A 20,143-nucleotide genomic window follows, 5' to 3' on the forward strand; every position below is an offset into this window, starting at 1 on the left:
TTCAGGGAGATGATATGAGTTGCTAGCCAACAGCTAGTAAGTGCCAGAGCCAAGATTAGAAGCAGAGAGCCAGATCTAGATTTGAGAGCAAGGAAAAACTTCCTATCAGTTAGAGCTATCTATCTATTAAGGGGAATGGGCTTCCTCATTGACGGTCTTCAAGGAGAACCCAGATGACCACTTCTTGGGTCTATTGTAGAGAGGATTCTGATCCAGCTATGGGTTGGCTGAATTCCCTTATGGACCTAAGATTCTTTCATCTCTGGTTACTCTTCTCACCAGAGAGGCAATGTGATGGAATGAGTAGAGGGCTGGCCTCAAAGCCAGGAAAACCCGGGTCCAAGTCCCACCTGTGACACAGCCTGGGCAAGTCCCTGAACCTCTTGGTTGCCCTGGGCAACACTCCGAGACAACAGATTGAAGAATGATGTGCCATCCCGCATTGACAGAGAATTTCCTCGATGGGAGCTCTCAATGCTGACGAAATCGCAGATCTGGACCACATTCTCATCCCCACAATGGCTCCCGGGTCACATGAGGTGTGTCAGTTGCCTGATCGAGGACTACAAATCAGGGTAATATGGGTAATCTCCTGACCAGGGCCCCCTGGACTCTAATCCTTCGATTTTCTTGGCACTTGGCCAAAGATTGATTGGATAGGACTGCACAACCCCATGGCCTTGTGCTTTGATGGTCATCTGAAACAACTCCAAGTTTATCCCCAAATTGCATCAGAATAGGAAGTAGCATCCATCAGACAATGACGATGGGGTCAGATAAATAGGTGGCTGGTGACTGTCCTAGAAAACATTGATTTGGCTTGTGGCCGGTAGAATCCTTGTTTACCAAAAAGGAATTCCTCCCATAGCTGTTATGCATGCTGGAAAAAAAAATAACAGCTCCTATTTCTGTCTTATCACTAACATTTACAGAAGTATTTTCCTCACCTTACCTCTAGGAGGGAGAGAATAGAGAAGAAGAATGAGCTTTGGACCTTGGGATTCAGAAGACCTGAGTTTGAATCTTACCAGGCTATGTGTCTTTAGGCAAGCCTCTCTCCTCCTCTGAGGTTCATCTGTAAAATAAGAGATGAAATGATATCTCATGCCCCTCCTAGGGCTCACATTTTATGATTCTATTGTCATTTGACAGGTGAGAAATCTGAGGTCCAGGGTAGTCATAGGAGCATAGCTTCAGAGCTGGACAGGCAGAAAAGAGTGCTTGTGGTCACTCATAGACCACAGCACAGGCCAGGAAAGGAATAAACACCTCTCTTTTGATCACGTCAGCTTGGAAAAACCGAAAATTTACAGGTCCCTAGAAGTATCTGTGAAAACAGATGCAAAAACCCCTGAAGCTTGTGACAGTACAGCCTCCACACTGGAAGCAGAATTCTACCTTAACAAAGAGTTAAAAAGTCAGGTAATTGGCTGGGAACATGAGCAAATAGAGGAAAAAAACTCAGATTATAAAATCTTACTTTGGTGACAAAGAAGATCAAAACATACAACCAGAAGAAGACAACAAAGTCAAAGCTCCTACATCCAAAGCCTCCAAGAAAAATATGAATTCATCTCAAGCCATGGAAGAGCTCAAAAAGGTTTTGGAAAATCAAGTAAGAGAAGAAGAGAAGAAGAAAAATTGGGAAGAGAAATGAGAAGGATGAAAGAAAATCATGAAAAAGAGTCAACAGCTTGCTAAAGGAGACCCAAAAAAATACTGAAGAAAATAACACCTTAAAAAATAGACTAACTCAAATGGCAAAAGAAGTCCAAAAAGCCCATGAGTAGAATTCCTTAAAAAGCAGAATTGGCCAAATAGAAAAGGAGGTCCAAAAGCTCACTGAAAAAAATAATTCCTTAAAAGTTAGAATGGAGCAAGTAGAAGCTAATGATTCTATGAAGAATCAAGAAATTATAAAACAAAACCGAAAAGAATGAAAAAATAGAAGACAATGTGAAATATCTCATTAGAAAAACAACTGACTTTCAGATCCAAGAGAGATAATTTAAAAAATTTTGGGGGCAGCTAGGTGGCACAGTGGATAGAGCACCAGCCCTGAAGTCAGGAGGACCTGAGTTCAAATCCAGCCTCAGACCAAACACTTAACAGTTACTAGCTGTGTGACCCTGGGCAAGTCACTTAACCCCAATTGCCTAGAAATAAAAAAATTTTAAAAAATTATTGGACTACCTAAAAACCATGATCAAAAAAAGAGCCTCGACATTATCTTTCAAGAAATTATTAAGGGAAATTGCCTTAATATTCTACAACCAGAAGGTAAGATAGAAATTGAAAGAATCCACCAATCACCTCCTGAAAGATATCCCAAAAAAGAAAACTCCTAGGAATCTAATAGTCAAATTCCACAGTTCCCAGGTCAAGGAGAAAATATTGCAAGCAGCCAGAAAGAAACAATTCAAATATGAAGACATAGTCTGGATACCACAACATTTAGCAGCTTCTACACTGAAAGATCAGAGGGCTTGGAATATGATATTCCAGAGGTCAAAGAAGCTAGGATTAAAACCAAGAATCACCTACCCAGCAAAACTGAGTATGATCCTTCAGGGGAAAAAATGGACATTCAATGAAATAGAGGGCTTTCAAGCATTCTTGATGAAAAGACCAGAGCTGAATAGAAAATTTGACTTTTAAATACAGGACTCAAGAGAAGCATGAAAAGGTAAACAGGAAAGAGAACTTATAAGGGACTTATTAAAGTTGAACAGTTTAAGGGGGCTAGGTGGAACCATGGTTAGAGCTCTGGCCTCGGAGCCAGGAGGACCTGAGTTCAAATCTGGCTTCAGACACTTAACATTTACTAGCTGTGTGACCCTGGGCAAGTCATTTAGCCCTGATTGACTCACCAAAAAGTGAAAAAAAAAATGTTGAACAGTTTACATTCCCACATGGAAAGATGATATTTGTAACTCATGAGACCTTTCTCGGTATTAGGATACTTGGAAGGAATATACATATATATAGACAGAGGGCACAGGGTGAGTTGAATATGAAGGCATGATATCTAAAAATTAAAATTAAGGGTTGAGAGAGGATTGTATTGGGAGAAGGAGAAAGGGAGAGGTAGAATGGGGTAAATTATTTCACATAAAAGAGATAAGAAAAAGCTTTTACAATGGAGGGGAAGAGGGGGGAGGTGAGAGGAAGTGAATGAATCTTACTCTCATCAGATTTGGCTTAAGGAGGGAATAATATTCATACTCAATTGGGTATGGAAATCTATCTTACCCCACAGGAAAATAGGGGGGAAGAGGATAAGAGAGGGGGGATGATAGAAGGAAGGGTAATTGGGGAAGGGGGTAATCAGAAGCAAACACTTTTAAGGAAGGACGGGGTCAAAGGAGAGATTGGAATAGGATGGTGGGAAATATAGTTTTTCACAACATGACTATTTTTTAAAATTTTATTTTTTTTTAATTTTTAGGCAATTGGGGTTAAGTGACTTGCCCAGGGTCACACAGCTAGTAATTGCCAAGTGTTTGGTCTGAGGCAGGATTTGAACTCAGGAACTCCTGACTTCAGGGCTGGTGCTCTATCCACTGCGCCACCTAGCTGCCCCACACAACATGACTATTATGGAAGTGTTTTGTATGACTACACATGTATAACCTATATCAAATTGCTTGCCTTCCCAATGAGGTTGAGTGGGGAAGAAGGAAGGGAGAGAATTTGAAAATCAAAGTTTTAAAAAATGAATGTTAAAAATTGTTTTTACATACAACTGAGAAATAAGACGTACAGGCAATGGGGTATAGAAATCTATCCTGCCCTACAGGTAAATAGAAGGGGAAGGGGATAAGAGAAGGGGGAGGTGATAGAAGGGAGGGTAGATTGGGGGAAGGGGTATTCAGAATACATGCTGTCTTGGGGTGGGGAAGGGGAGAGATGGGGAGAAAATTTGGAACTCAAAATCTTGTGGAAGTGAATATTGAAAACTAAAAATAAATTAACAAATTAAAAAAAGAAATAGTTTCAGAGAGATCTTGGAAGACTTTTATGAAGTGATGCAGAGTGAAGGGAGCAGAACAAGGAGATTAATTTATACTGTAATATCAATATTGTAAAAACAAAAAATTCTCAAAGACTTCAGAAGTCTGATCAAAAAGATGACTAATCGTGTTGGTAGAGGACTGAAGAATTCTGCCTACTTCATGATAGAGATGATGGACTAATAGATGGAATGAGAAACACATTTTTTTATGTGACCAATGTGGGAATTTGTTCTGCTTGACCATGCTTCAAAATTTCCCACTCTCATTCTCATTCCCTCCCTCCCTTCTCTCTTTTCTCTCTTCCTTCCCTTCTTCCCTTCCTTTCTCCAATTTTTCCTCCCTCCCTCCTTTCCTTTCTTCCTCCTTCCCTCCTTTCCTTCCTTCCTTCTTTCCTCTCTTCCTTTCAGTGAGTAGGGGGAGGTAGCAGGGAGAAAAAAATAAATGCTTAATAACTTTTTAAAAGTTTTTTTTAAAGTAAACACTCTGGTAAAAGCGCAGGTAAGGATACATTCAGGAAGAATTGTGATATTAAACAAAAATCATCAATTAAAAAAAAATTATGTACCAAGTTCATGGGGGCAGCTAGGTTGCTCACTGGATAGAGCACTAGGTCTGGAATCAGGAAGCCTCCTCTCCCTGAGCTCAAATCTGGTCCCAGACACTTAGCTGTGTGCACCTGGGCAAGTCACTCAACCCTGTTTGCCTCAGTTTCCTCATCTGTCAAATGAGTTGGAGAAGGGAAATGGCAAACCACTCTAGCATCTTTGCCAAGAAAACCCCAAATGGAGAGTCACAAAAAGACAGAACTGACTGAAATGATTAAACAACAACCAGATTCATAAAAACAAATAAATGAACAGCAGCATTCTAACCTAGAATTACATACTCTGATGGGAGTTTGCCCTGGGGTTATCATCCAGGAAGTGGAATAGCTAAGAATTTGGCCCCCAAACAGCTGCCTGGCCTGCTATCTCTGGGTCTACAGGGAGGCAGTTATTCATTAATTAGCCTGCTGAAGTTGCTTAGGTGACAACAAACAGAGCTAAGTCTCAATTTCTGTTGATCATTCATGCTTCCCTCCCCTCCCCCACCTACTGTGTAGCAGGATAAAGAACGTGAATACTGGAAAGAACTCTGGATTGTAAGAAGACATAGGTTCAGATCTTAGTGTTACTTAACTGTTCTATGACACTGAGCTAATTTCTCTACTGGACTCAGTTTCTTCAGCTATAAAATGAGAGAGTTAGACTAGATGATCTCCAAAGCCCTATGATTCTGAACCTAGACAATGTATAGTAATTAAGAGAAAACTTTTTTTTTTAGCTCTTTCAGAAAGGACAAGTTCAGCCAAGCAGAAGAATTATGGGCTTGTGTTCTGTACTTCAAATATTGAGGTATCTTATGTTTCTTTTTCTTTTTTCTTTTTTTTTTTTTGTATCTTATGTTTTGAGGTCAGTTCGAGGGGACATATGACCAAAAGCCAGAGAGGCTACGCCTTTTGCCAAGCTCACACAGGTAACTGTCAGAGTCAGGAATGAAGCTCAGACTCTCTGACTCATGATCAGAATTTTCACAGGATGTGGAAGACTAAACAGTGTGATTAGGGTAACCAGGAGAGCAAATGCAATCTTAGGGAATCAGAGAGACTCAGAAAGGCATGGTGTCTAGGACTGTGCTGACGATGGCCATGTTGCACTCTGCCCTGGTCAGACCACCTGTAGAGCAATAATAATAATAACTAACATTTATGTTGCACCTAGTATGTGCCAGGAACTGTGCTAAGTGCTTTACAAATATGATCTAACTTGATCCTCATAACCATCCTAGGAGGTAGGTGTTATTTTTAATCCCCATTTTACAGATGAAGAAACTGAGGAAAACTGAGGTGAAGTGACTTGCCCAGGGTCACACAATTAAGCATCTGAGGCCAGTTTTGAACTCAGGGCTTCCTGACTGCACTCTAACTGCACTACCTAGCTGCCCCAGTAGTGTGTTAAAACATAATTAGGAAGGTCATTGATAACCTGGAGAGTATCCAGAGGTGAGTAATCAGGATGGGGAAGAACCATAAAACCATGCCAAAGAAAGAAACTGAAGATGGCCATTCCAGAGAAGAAAAGATGCAGGAGAACATGAAAGAGGCAGAACTGCGAGCAACGGATAGGAGAGGCAAAGGGGAAAATCTGGTGCAAGGAACAAATTCCTGATTAGACTTGGCAGGCACTGGGATGGGCTACAGCAGGACGTGGGGTGCTTGTGTTCAATGGCAGAGGTGAAAAGCTGCAAGAGCAGCAGTCCCCATTGAGGAAACTAGATGGTACAGTGGATGGCACGCTGGGTCTGAGTTCAAACACAGCCTGACTCACTTACTAAACAGATCGCTTCACCACTATCTACCATGGTTCCTCAACTGTCAGATAGGAATGACAGCACTTATTTCACAGGATTGCTGTGAAGATGAAATGAGAGGAGATCTGTGAAATGCTTGGCATGGTGCTTGGTTGTCGCTGTTGAGTTGGGTCTGACTCTCTGGGACCCCATCTGGGGTTTTCATGGCACAGATACTGGTTTTGCCATTTCCTTCTCCAGCTCATTTTACAGATGAGGAAACTGAGGCAAACAGGGTTAAGTGACTTGCCTAGAGTCATACAGTGAGTAAGTATCTGGGGCCAGATTTGAACTCACAAAGATGTGTCTTCCTGACTCTAGGCTGGGCACTCTCTCCACCATGCCACCTAGCTCCTTGGGGCATAGTAGGTACTTAATAATTGCTTGTTTCCTTCTTTCCTTCTTTTGTTTCCTTCTTTCTTTCCTGTATCCCAGTCTTCAAGGAACTGACAAACTCCTAAGGCATTTGATTGAGAAATTCCTCCTGAATCTGTCTCTCTACAATTTCTAGCCATTGGTCTACCTCACTGTGGGGACAAGCAGAACAAGTCTAATCCCCAAAGATTGTTGCCACCATCATGACAGCCCCAAGTCTTCTCCAGGTTAAACATTCTCAGCTCCATTATTACCACCGACATCTTTGGCACTCTCAAATGGCTCAATGTCAGAAATGGATATTGTTTTATCGATGGAAATGGCATTAAAGAGGCTTCATTACCATCTGCTTTGCCACTGTACCCTAAAGACCGTGGGTACTTTCCATGTGAGTTGCAGCTGAAATCTTCCATACATCATCTGCCCCACTAGAGTGGGCACTCCTGGACAGCAGGGACTGTCTCTCTTTTTTAAGTGTATCCCCAGAGCTTAGCCCACTGCCTTGCAGTAGAGATTGGGAAGGGGTCTAGACCTGGGATTTCACAGGTATAGGGAACTCCTGGGTGAGAAAACTCCCTCTACTAATGCAAGTTGATAGGCAGTCCTTCTTATCATCAGAGTTTTAGTTATTAAGTTTTGATTTCTTGACTCTCCAAGCTTCCCATTTTCACACAGTTTACCAATAGCCAATGATATATACAATACTGTAATCATGGTTCATACCAAGCTGTGAGGCAGGTGAGTAGACTACTGCATCTGGAATCAGGAAAACCTGAGTTCAAATGTGACCTCAGACATTTACCAGCTGTGCAATCCTGGGCAAGTCACTTAACCTCTGTCTGACTTAGTTTCTTCAATTGTAAAATGGGGATAATAATAGCACCTACCTCCCAGGACTATTTTGAGGATCAGATGAGATATTTGTAAAATGCTTAACACAGCACCTGGCACATAGTAGGTGCTTAATAAATGTTTTAATTTAATTTTTATTCATTTTAAACTTATATACAAAAAGACAAAAAAAGGAACATTCCCATGTACATAGGACAGCATAAAAGGAGGAGTCAATGTAAAACTATGAATTTCTATTTCACATTGTTTACTTTAAACAAAAACAAAACAAAACTATGGGGACAGCTAGGTGGCACAGTGGATAGAGCTCTGGCCTTGGACTCAGGAGGACCTAAGTTCAAATCTGGCCTCAGACACATAATACTTCCTAGCTGTGTGACCCTGGGCAAGTTACTTAGCCCCAGTTGCCTCACCAAAAAAAATAAATAATAAAAAATTTTAAATTATGTAATATATACTACACTATTTTTCTGTGTTTCTTTCTAAGTTTTCTTATATTTTCTGCTATGTACTTTTTTTCTTTCTTTCCCTCCCTGCCCCACCCTAAAGAACACTGTCATTAGACCCAAATATGTGTGTATATATATATATAGATGTGTATATAGACATATATTATATACACATATAATCATACTATACATACTTCTATTTATCAGTTCTTTCTCTGCATATGGATAATATCTTCCTTCACAGGTCCTTTGTAGCTGATTTGAGTATTTATAGCACTCAAAATGACTCAGTCCTTCAAAGTTCTTCTTAGAATGATATTGCTATTACTGTATACAACATTCTCTTTGGTTCTGCTCATTTCACTCTTCATTATTCATGCAAATCTTTCCATGTTTTTCTAAAATCAACCAGGTCATCATTTCTAATAGCATAGTAGTATTCCATCACAATCATATACCACAACTTGTTTATTCATTCCTCAATTGATGAGTATCCCATCAATTTCCAGTTTTTTGGCGCCACAAAAAAGTTGCTCTAAATATTTTAGAAATATAAGTGCTTTTCCTTTTTCCCTAGCCACCTTGGGAAACAGACCTAGTAGTGGTATTGCTGGGTGAAAGGATATACGGTTTTATAGCTCTTTGGACATAATTCCAGATTTCTCTTCAAAACGGTTAGATCAATTTACAATTCCACCAACCGTGAATTAATGTCCCAATTTTTCCCCATCCCATCCAACATTTGTCACTTTCCCCTTCTAATATTTTAGCCAGTCTGATAGGTGTAAGATGATATCTCAAAGTTGGTTTAATTTGCATTTTCTAATCAATAGTGACTTAGAGCATTTTTTCATATCATTATATATAGTTTTGATTTCTTCATTGAAAAACTCCCTGTTCATATCTTTGGCCATTTATCAATTGGAGAATGACTCATATTCTTATAAATTTGACAAAGTTCCATATATATTTGAGATATGAGACCTTTATCTGAAAAACTACCTGCAAAGATTTTCTTACAATTTTCTGTTTGCCTTTCTACTCTTGGCTACATCAGTTTTATTTGTACAAAACCTTTTTAATTTTATGTAATTGAAATTATCCATTTTACACCTCACAACACTCTCTATTTCTTGTTTGGTCATAAATTGTTCTCCTATCCATAAATCTGATAGGTAATATGTTCCATGTTCTGATATTCTTATGACATCTCCCTTTATATCTAGGTCACTTATCCATTTTGACCTGATCCTGGTAAATGGTGTAAGATATTGGTCTATGTCCAATTTCTTTCAGACTGCTTTTCAGTTTTCCCAACAATTTTTTACCAAATAATGAATCCTTATTCCAAAAGCTTAAATGTTTACATTTGTCAAACACAAGGTTACTATAATCATGTTGCTACTATGTATTGTATGTCTACTCTGTTCCACTGATCTACCTTTCTACTTCTTGGCCAGTACTAGATAGTTTTGATAATGACTCTTACACTCAATTTTATTAATCTCACCCTTAATTTTTAAGATTTCCAATTTGGTATTTAATTGGGGATTTTTAATTTGTTCTTTTTCTAGTTTTTTAAATTGTATACCCAATTTATTGGTTTACTCTTTATTTTATTAATATAAGCATTTAGAGATATAAATTTTCCTCTAATTACTGCTTTTGCTGTATCCCATAGGTTTAGATATGTTGTCTCATTATTGTCATTCTCTTTAATGAAATTATTGATTGTTTCCATGATTTTTTCTTTACCCCACTCATTTTTTAAGGTTAGATTGCTTAGTCTCCAGTTAATTTTTAATCCGTGTTTCCATGGTCCCTTATTGAATGTACTTTTTATTGCACTGTGACCTGAAAGGGATACATTTAATATTTCTGCTTTTCTGCATTTAGCTATAAAGTTTTATGCCCTAATATATGGTCAATTTTTGTAAAGGTATCTTGTACCACAGAGAAAAAAGGTGTACTCCTTTCTATTTCCATTCAATTCTCTCCAGATACCTATCATATTTAGCTTATCTAAGATTCTAATCACCTCCTTAATTTCTTTTTTGGTTAGATTTATCTAATTCTGAGAGGGGAAGGTTCAAGTCTTCCACAATTATAGTATTACTATACATTTCCACTTGTAATTAATTCAATTTTTCCCTTAAAATTTAGAAGCTATAGCATTTAGTGCATATAGATTTAGTATTGATATTGCTTCATTTTCTATAGTACCTTTTATCATAATGTAGTTTCCCTGTTTATCTCTTTAAATTAAATCTAATTTAGTTTAAATGTTGTCTGAGATGACACTACCCCTGCTTTTTTTTTTTGCTAAAGCATAACAAATTCTACTCCAGCTCTTTATTTTAACTCTGTGTTTATCTCTCATTTTAAAATTTGTTTCTTGTTAATAATACATTGTTGATTCCGATTTTTAACCCATTCTGCTATCCATTTTCATTTTATGGGTGAGTTCATTCCATTCACATTCAAAGTTATAATTATTACTTGTGTATCTCCCTCCATCCTATTTTTCCTCATTATTATCCTTCTCACTTTCTTTTTTACTCCATCCATCCTCATAGTCTGATTTACTTCTAACACTACCTTCTTAATAATACACACTCTTTTTTAAGAATTCCTCCTTTATCCTCTCCCCTTACCCTCCTATTCCTTAATCTACCCACCCCTCTAAGAATTACTCCCTTATCCTCTCTCTCCACCCTCTTACTTCTTGATATACACTCCCTTCTGAAAGTCCCTTCTTTATCCTGTCCCCTCACCCTCCTATTTCTTTATAATTTAGAATACTTTTATATCCTAGATGTATGTTATTCCCTCTTTAACCGAGTTCCAATGAGAATAAGGTTCCAGCATTACCAGTCCTCCAATCTCATCTGTTTCCACTGTGTAATAGTTCTTCCATTCATGCATCATTTGTATGAGATAATTGCTCCATGTTACCTCTCTCTACCCAATTTTATTTTTTTTGGAATCATTCCATCATATTCAACTCAACCCCCAGCTTTCTATCTATATATGCTCTTTCAAACTGCCTAAGTAATGATAACCTTCTTAAGAGGACAGAGAACATGTGGAAGCTAGGTGGTGCAGCGGATAGAACACCAGCCCTGGAGTCAGGAGGACGTGAGTTCAAATCCAGCCTCAGATACAACACTCACTATCTGGGTGACTCTGGGCAAGTCACTTAACCCCAACTGTCTCACTGAAAAAAAAAGAAGAGTACAGATAACATTTTCCCATGTAAGAAGTAAAGAATTTGACCTTATTGAGCCCCTTATAATAGGTCTTTAATATTTACCTTATGTTTCTCCTGGATCTTATATATCACATTTTTTGCTGAGTTCTGGTCTTTTTGTCACAAATTCCTAAAAGTTTTTCAATTCATGAAATATCCTTTCTTTTTCTTTGTTTAGGATTATACTCAGCCTTGCTGAGTAAGTTATTCTTGATTGCAAACTCAGCTCCTTTGGTTTTCAAAATATAATGTTCCAAGCTGCTAGATCTTGTGTAATCCTGACTCTAGCTCCACAGTATTTAATTTTTTTTTCTTGTTGCTTGTAGTATTTTCTTCTTAACTTGAATGCTTCAAAACTTGGCTATGATATCCCTGTGAGTTTTCATCTTAGGATCTCTTTCAGGTGGTGATTGCTGGATTTTTTTTATTTCATTTTATCTTCTCATTCTAGAACTTCAGGGCAAATTTCCTTAATGATTTCTTGTAATATCATAACTAGACTCTTTTTAAAATCAAAACTTTTAGATAGTCCAACAATTCTTACATTGTTGCTCTGTGATCTGTTCTCTAGACCAGTTTTTTTCTAATAAGATGTTTCACATTCTCTTCTATTTTTTCATTCTTTGTATTTTGTTTTATTATTTCTTTGTGTTTTATAATGTCATTAGCTTCCCTTTGCCCAATTCTAGTTTTTAAGGAGTTATTTTCTTCCTTAATTTTTTTAATTTCTTTTTCTAATTGATTGACTTTCTTTTCATAGTTTTATTGCTCTTATTTTTCCTAATTTTCCTCATTCTCTCTTATTTGATTTTTAAAGTCCTTATTAAGCTCTTTCAAGAACTCTCTTTTTTCTTTGAAGTAGGAATGGCTTTTTTAACTTCACTATTGTCTTCTAAGTATGAACACAGATCTTCTCTACCCCCATAATAACTATCTATAGTTGAGTTCTTTCTCCTTTGCTTACTTATTATTATTGTTATTACTAATTATTTTAGTGGCTCATTATCATAGTCAAGATCTAGCCCCGAGGTGTGGGAGATGATCATGACTCAGGCTTCAGGTTTTTCTTCCTGTTGTTTTCTGAGCTCTACCTGGGGGTCCTCTCTACCCCTGTGCCATGCCTAGGGCACCCAGCCACACTGTCACCACAAATGCTCTTGCTCCTTGTGGGCCCTCCCATAGCTACAAACTTCAGCTCACCCCTCTGCCCTGGAACTAAAACCAGGGACTTCTCTCTCCTGGAGTGGCCACAGCCAGCAGGGTCCCTGCCTTCTGCTACCATCCTCACCAGGCACATACTCACTCCTCCTCACCCACAGCTGCAGCCTGGGACCTCATCTGCCTGGAGGGGTTTGCATTTCAATTGGGCCAGTCCTCCACCCCTGGAAGTCAGGTCTTTTCTAAGATCCTCTGAAGTTGCCTTAGGTGGACAACTGCTTTACATCAATTTTTAATTATTTCTGCAGCTTAAAGTTCACTTTGAGGCCATATTGCATCTTGTTTGCGGGGAGAAATTTAGAGAGCTGGGTATTTCCTACCCTATTCCCAGAATCTTTTCGATAAATGCTTTAAAAATAATGGATTTGGGGTCTCCTTGATGTGTCCACTTCCTCATCGGTATAGCTCTCTACCTATGTTCACTTGTTTTATGTGATTTTTCTCCATTTAATCCCATAAATCCTTCATACAGGAAACCTTCCCCTAGGTCTTTTAATAGGAATAGGGACAGAGCCTATGATTTCATTGGTATCTGGAACTCCTAGGTGAGGAAACTCCCTCCACCAGTGCAGGTCAGCACAGTCAGTATAATTTATAGTCTTAGAGAGCTATCTAGAGCACTGAGAGGTTGAGTGACTTGCCCAGGGTCACATAGCCAATAGATAACAGAGGTGAGATTTGAACTCATGTCTTCAAGACCAATTGCCTATCTGTTACACTGTGCTGCTGATTTGCTTTGTATATTGCTGTTGTTGCTGCTCAATCATGTCTAACTCTTCGTGACTCCATTTGTGGTTTTCTTGGCAAAGATACTGGAGTTGTTTGCCATTTTCTTCTCCAGCCCATTTTACAAATGAGGAAACTGAGGGAAACAGAGTCAAGTGACTTGCCCAGGGTCACACAGCTGGTAAATGTCTGAGGCCGGATTTGAACTCAGAAAGATGTCTTCCTGACTCCAGGCTCAGAACTCTATCCTCCGAGCCACCCAGCTGCCCTACTTTGTGCACAGCAAGTACTTAATAAAAGCTTTTCCCAAACCACTGATAGATAATCAACATCATGAAAACTATAACCATTACTGACTGACCAATAACAAAAACATTAATCGTATGCTTATCTTAACAGCTGCAGAAAAAGCTTTTGACAAAATGCAACACTCATTCCTATTAAAAATACCAGAAAGCATAGGAATAAATGGAGCTTTTCTTAAAATTATAAGTAGTATCTATCTAAACCCAAGAGCAAGTATTATCTGTAATGGGGATAAATTAGAAGCCTCCACAATAAGAGATCAGAGGTGAAGTAAGAATGCCCATTATCACCATTGTTATTCAGTGTTGCACTAGAAATGTTAGCTATAGCAATAAGACAAGAGAAAGAAATTGAAAGAATAAGAATAGGCAGTGAGAAAACAAAAGTATCACTCTTTGCTAATAATATGATGGCATACTTAGAGAACTCTATATAATCAACAAAAAAAAAACTAGAGAGAACTGATGAACTTTGAGTGCTGAATGAAGCATTTTTCACTTTATTTTTCTTGCTTTTTTTTCCAAATGGCTAATACGGAAATATGTTTTGCATGACTTCACAAGTATAATAGGTATCATATTGCATGCCTTCTTAGTCGGTGGGGGAGAGGCCGGAAAGAGGGAGAGAATTTGGAACTCAATATTTTAAAATGAATGTTTAAAAATAGGCCAAATTGGATCCCCTTTGCCAAGGACACAGAATCGCTAGCTGGGTTCTACCGCTGAAGTAAGACTTAATACACTCACTAAACAATTGCACATCTGTCACTGTTGTATAACAAATATTGACATCTGCATGGCATTTTGAGGCTTACTAAATGCTTCATCTACGTGATCTCATCTGAGCTTCTCAACAACTCTGGGAGGTAGGTACCATTACTGTCTTCTGTCTATAGAAGATAAACAGAGAGGTTAAGTGACTTGTCCATGGTGACCCAACCAGGAAGTGTCCTCCATGATGCTGTGGGTGGTGTTTGGTGCTGATGATGATTACCTAGGGGGCTGAGCAAACAAATTCTTCATGATGGTGAATGAAGGGAAAAAACAATGAATTTTGCTGAAAGTCCTAGCCACCTAGGCCCAAGGAAGCAGAGAAAAGAAAATAAGATGGACATCCTCTGTTTTCTGGAAATTACGATAGGAGCCAGAAGTTTTGTTAGCTTGACATCTTGGATATGCCCATTCTAGGCTTATCCTGGAGAAATAACCAGCTGACCAAGAAATGGAAAACATTCATTTAAAATCACACTAGTCCATTAGGGTTTTAATTGTATGTAAGGGGTTTACATGGGCAGCTAGGTAGTGCAGTGGATAGAGTGCCAGGCCTGGAGTCAGAAAGACCTGAGTTCAAATCTGACCTCAGACACTTCCTAACTGTGTAATCCTGGACAAGTGACTTAACCCTGTTTACCTCAGTTTCCTCATCTGTAAAATGAGGAGAAGGAAATGGCAGTATCTTTGCCAAGAAAACTCTAGATGGGGTCACAAAGCATCTGGCACAACTATACAACAACAAAAGTGGTTTGCACAAAATCTGTGTTTTTTTGTAGTGCCCAGGACAAGGGCTACCCCTTCCAGTCCATCCATTCTAGGCATCTGGACTCCAGGCTGAAGTACCCACAGAGGACTGGCAACACTTTCAATAAATGGCTGGCATTGCGAAAGAAAACAAACATAAGGAGAGTATACCTGTTGGCAGCCTCCTTTTGCCTCTACCCAGAAGCATCAATACTGCCCCAGAAACCCACATACTGCCATGACCTGTGAAGGCCACTGAAGTCCATGGTCATGCCATGCTCTTTTGATCCAGCCTCCACTTCTGACTGGGCACTCTAGCTCTGCTCTGGACCTCTGGCCGATAAGTGTCCACTCCAACTAGCCAGCCCCACCATTCTGCTACTCCCTGGCCATCTTCATGCCCCTCCCTACCTTTCCAACTCTTACATTAGAATGTAAGCTCCCTTTTGTGGTGGCAAAGAATTGGAAATTTGAGAGGTTGCTTATCAATTGGGGAATGGCTGAGCAAGTTGTGGTATATGAATGTAATGGAACACTATTGTGCTATAAGAAGTGATGAGCAGGTGGACTTCAGAAAAACCTGGAAAGACTGGTATGGTCTGATGCTGAGTGAAGTGAGCAGAACCAAGAGAACGTTGTACACAATAACAGCCACATTGTGCGATGACGAATATTGATAAACTTAACCCTTCCCAGCAACACAAGGATCTAAGACATCTCTAGAGGCCTTGTGATGGAAAATGCTATCCACATCTATTGTATTGCTATTTTTTTTCTCTTCTGTTGAGTTTTGTTTCTCTTTCTGATGGTTCCTCCTATTGGTTTTAATATTTACTTATAACTTCACTAATGTGAAAATATGTTTAATAGGAATGTAAATGTTTGGTCTATATCAGATTGTGCACTGTCTTGGGGAGGGTGGTGGGGTGGAAGGGGGAGAAAAATTTTAAACTCAAAAGCATGTGGAAGTGATTAAAATAAATCAAAATAAATTAATAAAAAAAAATTTTTAAAGAATGTAAGCTCCTTGAGGACAGGGACTGTTTTGCTTTTTTGTATTTGTATCCCCAGATCTCAATACATAGTAAGTGCTTAATAAATGCTTTCTCATTCACTCATTCATTCATTCATTTATTCATCTCTCTCTTTCTTTTTGCAAGTAACAAAACATAAAAAGGCCCATTCTTCAACCTACGAATGGGAATCCAGAGCTTAAATTCATATGACTTCTTGGGTACTGCTTTGAAGTACTTGAACTTCTTTTTTTTATAACAAGAAAACAGAACTGTGTCCAAGGCATGAAACAGGAAGTGGCCAGAGATTGGACATCTGAGTTCTATTTCTGGCTCTACGGCTGACTTACTGCCTCACTTGGGGCCAAATCACTTACACTTTCTGTGCTTTAATTTCCCCATCTATAAAATGAGAGGTTGGACTTTACTCTGCAATAGCCCCTTCTAGTTCTAAAATCCAATAACTGTTAGAATACATTTGTACTTGAGGTTAATTTTGCCATTCATACTGTTGCACCATCTGTGATATTTTTAAATCTTAGAGTGGCCTATTGGACCATTATAGAACAAGAACTAGATTATGTTAATACTAATGAAGTACTGAGTGGGAAGGAAGGAAGGAAAGAATGAAACAAGCATTTATTAGGTACTTACTACAAGCTAGGCACTGTGTAAAGCACTCTATAATTATTATCTCATTTGATCCTCACAACTACCCTAGGAAGCAGATCCTGTTATTATCCATATTTTATAGTTGAGGAAACTGACGCAAACAGAGGCTAAGTTACTTGCGCAGGGTCACACAGCTTGTAAGTGTCTGAGGCCAGATTTGAACTTGGGTCTTCTTGACTGTAGGTCCAATACTCTATCCACTGTGCCACTTGGTTCCCAGATGGTGAAGGAAAACAATGAATGAAAAATAGAATAACCTTGGGGGCAGCTAGGTGGCACAGTGGATAGAGCACTGGCCCTGAAGTCAGGACGACTTGAGTTCAAATCTGGTCTCAGACCAAACACTTGATACTTATTAACTGTGTGACCCTGGGCAAGTCACTTAATCCCAATTGCCTAAAAAAAAATAGAATAACCTTGAAACTCCCAAATGTATCTTTGGAGCCCATCAAAAGTATCTAGGACAATTCCAGGAGCTCAACAATTTCTCATAACTAAGATGATATGGTTATCCTTCTCCATCCCCCCCCCACATACTTGTCCCTGCCCCCTACTTACTGTCATATCCCACATATTTTCCTAATTAACTAATTGCTAGGCTCCATTTAACCCAACAGCTCTAACCCCTTTTCCCCCTGGCCCTTATAATGTGGACCCATAAGCCAGGACACTTCACTGTGTCCTTACTTGGATGGCTCTAACATTTTGTTTACCTGCTCCAAGCCTAGTGTTATTACTGGAACAATAATGGTAAGTCTGAAGTGGCAGTTGCTAGAAGTTTTTCAGGTAACTATTCATCATTAGGTGTAATTAGTAAGAGGATGCCTGGGTGTTAACTTGTCTCTTGACATCTTCTGCGGGGCTGACACAAGTCGAGGTCATTCTCCTTCAGGCTTCCCTGCTGCCTTTAGCTTCCCTTCATCTTCTCTGGAAGTTACCTTTCTCTGGCATCTTCCTGGTTCTCCTCCAGAGGGTATCCCTGCTACCTTCCATTCCTCCTCATCTGCATCTTTGTCTTCACCTAGGGCAGGTTTCTTCTGTATTAGCTGAGTGTCCCCCCACTTCACCCCATGTTTTGCCCCAGGCTTTCATCTTCTCCCTCTAAGGAAACCTGAAGCTCTGGCTGACACCTTGTTGAGGTAGATGAGAATTAAGCTGGCTCTTTCAGATGAAAATCCAGTTGTGAACTGAAGAACTAATCTACAGGTGGGAAGCAAAAAGAAAGAAAAAATGTTTACATACACTTAAGAGGAAAATGGTTGGTTTGTAAAGACAGAATTGTATTGTGCCAACAGGCCCAGTTAAACGGAATAGCTAGCAAAATTTCTCTGTTTGAAGTTCCACAGGCAACCAGGGTTGGAGAGGGTACCTACTCTTTAACTAAACCCTAAAGGGGAGTAGAGGCAGAGTTTACTCTTTCTATCGCCTCCCAGCAGTGAGTAACCCATGATTCACAGCCCATTTGTATAAGACTTTCCCTGCACTGATGGAATTTCCCCTTGGGTGAAAACTGAAACTGACTCTCTTTTCCTCCCTCCCTTTTCCCCTTTCTCCCTCCCTGTCTACCCCCCCTTCTCTCTCTCCTTCATCTCTTTCCTTTCTCTCTCTCTCTCTCTCTCTCTCTCTCTCTCTCTCTCTCTCTCTCAGAGAGCTCACTTACTGTATGTATTTTCTGGTGTATTCTCATCTGTATACCATCTCTGACTTCTGTTTTTTATTGACTCAAATAAATGGGGTGATTTGGTATTCACTACATGTGTTCTTTCTGGAACTGGTATTTGGTGGGAAGGAAATCAAGCCTTGGACATATAGCTTGGGGAACTCTTTCCCTTAGGAGCTCAACTTGATGCTAAAAATAACTTCCCTAAGGCTAACAATATTTAAGGAAGTGGACAGATACAATTCTATCCTGTCACCCTTTGCTTTGAGGAAAGCTTCTGACCCCAACCTCCTGCTCTCCTCCTGGCAGGAATCTCTCTTGGAGAACAATGAGTGCTTACTAGAGTAGACTCTAGAGATACCTATTCATGACTCCCTTCGAGCCACATCTAGACATCTATGTGGACACACATAACCTACACGGTCAACCCAGTTCACACACAATCCTTTATTAGAGTGCAGTGTGATGGTGTTGGATTTTAAGTCATAGGGCAGAAGTTAAAGTTCTATCTCTTCCATTTACACCTATGTAACCTTTGGCAAGTCACTTAAGTAACTTCTCTGGATTTCAGTTTCCTCATCTATAAATTGATGACCTTTAAGTCCCTTCCAGTTCTAAATCTATGATCTTATGACTTTTTTGGTATGCTAGCTTTGCTTTGTTGTTATTGATCCTTTGTCCTCAAAGTAGTCTCTTCAGGGATACTATCTTTTGTTTACTCTTTTGACTTTTTTTTTTTTTTTGGCTAGGCAATGGGGTTAAGTAACTTGCCCAGGGTCACGCAGCTAGTGAGTGTCATGTGCCTGAGGCTGGATTTCAACTCAGATCCTTCTCACTCCAGGGCCAGTGCTCTATCCACTGCACCACCTAGCTACCCCTCTTTTGACTTTTTAAACAGTAGGTTGTTATTGATACCTATTTTTTAGCATCACCAAAATTTCTCCCAATATCCCTCCAGCCTCCTCTTTCCAGAAAGCTATCACTTTTTAATAAATAATATTTTAAAAGAAAAAAAGTAAGAAAAAATCAGCAAAATTGATCAATATGTCAAGAAAAGTCTAAAAATACATGCAATGTGCCACATCCACAGACATCCCACTTCTGAAAAGGAGTAGGATGGGTGTGTCAATGATTTATTTTTTACTCAGTTCTGTGACTTGCTTCTCTCTGTTTAATTTAGGCTACAATTATAGTTGTGGTCTAAAGTATGCACCAGAGAGTCTCTAAAACCTAATACATCACAGCTGTTTGTTTATGGAAAATTTATGGCAAGACATATACAGTAATAATAGTTGACCTTCAAATACACTTTAAAATCTGTGAAGTGTTCTACAGATATTACCACACTTATTCCTCACAGTAACCCTGAGAGACAGGCATTACAAGGGGCATCATCCCCATTTTTCAGATGAAGCTACAGATTTGACCATAATCACACAGCTAGTAAGTATCAGAGGCAAGATTTGAACCCAGGTCTTCCAGACTCCCATGCCATAACTCTACCCACTCTTATGTCATGCTGCCTCATTGTTGTATCATATGGTACAAAGACTTGGATAGGCTGTGATGTGCACCAGCAGAGACAGTACCTACAGAAATGACAGAACCTGGATTTAGAGAAATGCTGAAATATCAAGCCCCAATCAGAGCCAAAGAGACACCAAATAACTTTGGAGAATTCAGTTTAATTGCACTTTCAAG

Source organism: Phascolarctos cinereus, unplaced genomic scaffold (assembly GCF_003287225.1).
Source record: "Phascolarctos cinereus isolate Bilbo 61053 unplaced genomic scaffold, phaCin_HiC Scaffold_4;HRSCAF=312, whole genome shotgun sequence".
Classification (NCBI taxonomy): Eukaryota; Metazoa; Chordata; class Mammalia; order Diprotodontia; family Phascolarctidae; genus Phascolarctos; species Phascolarctos cinereus.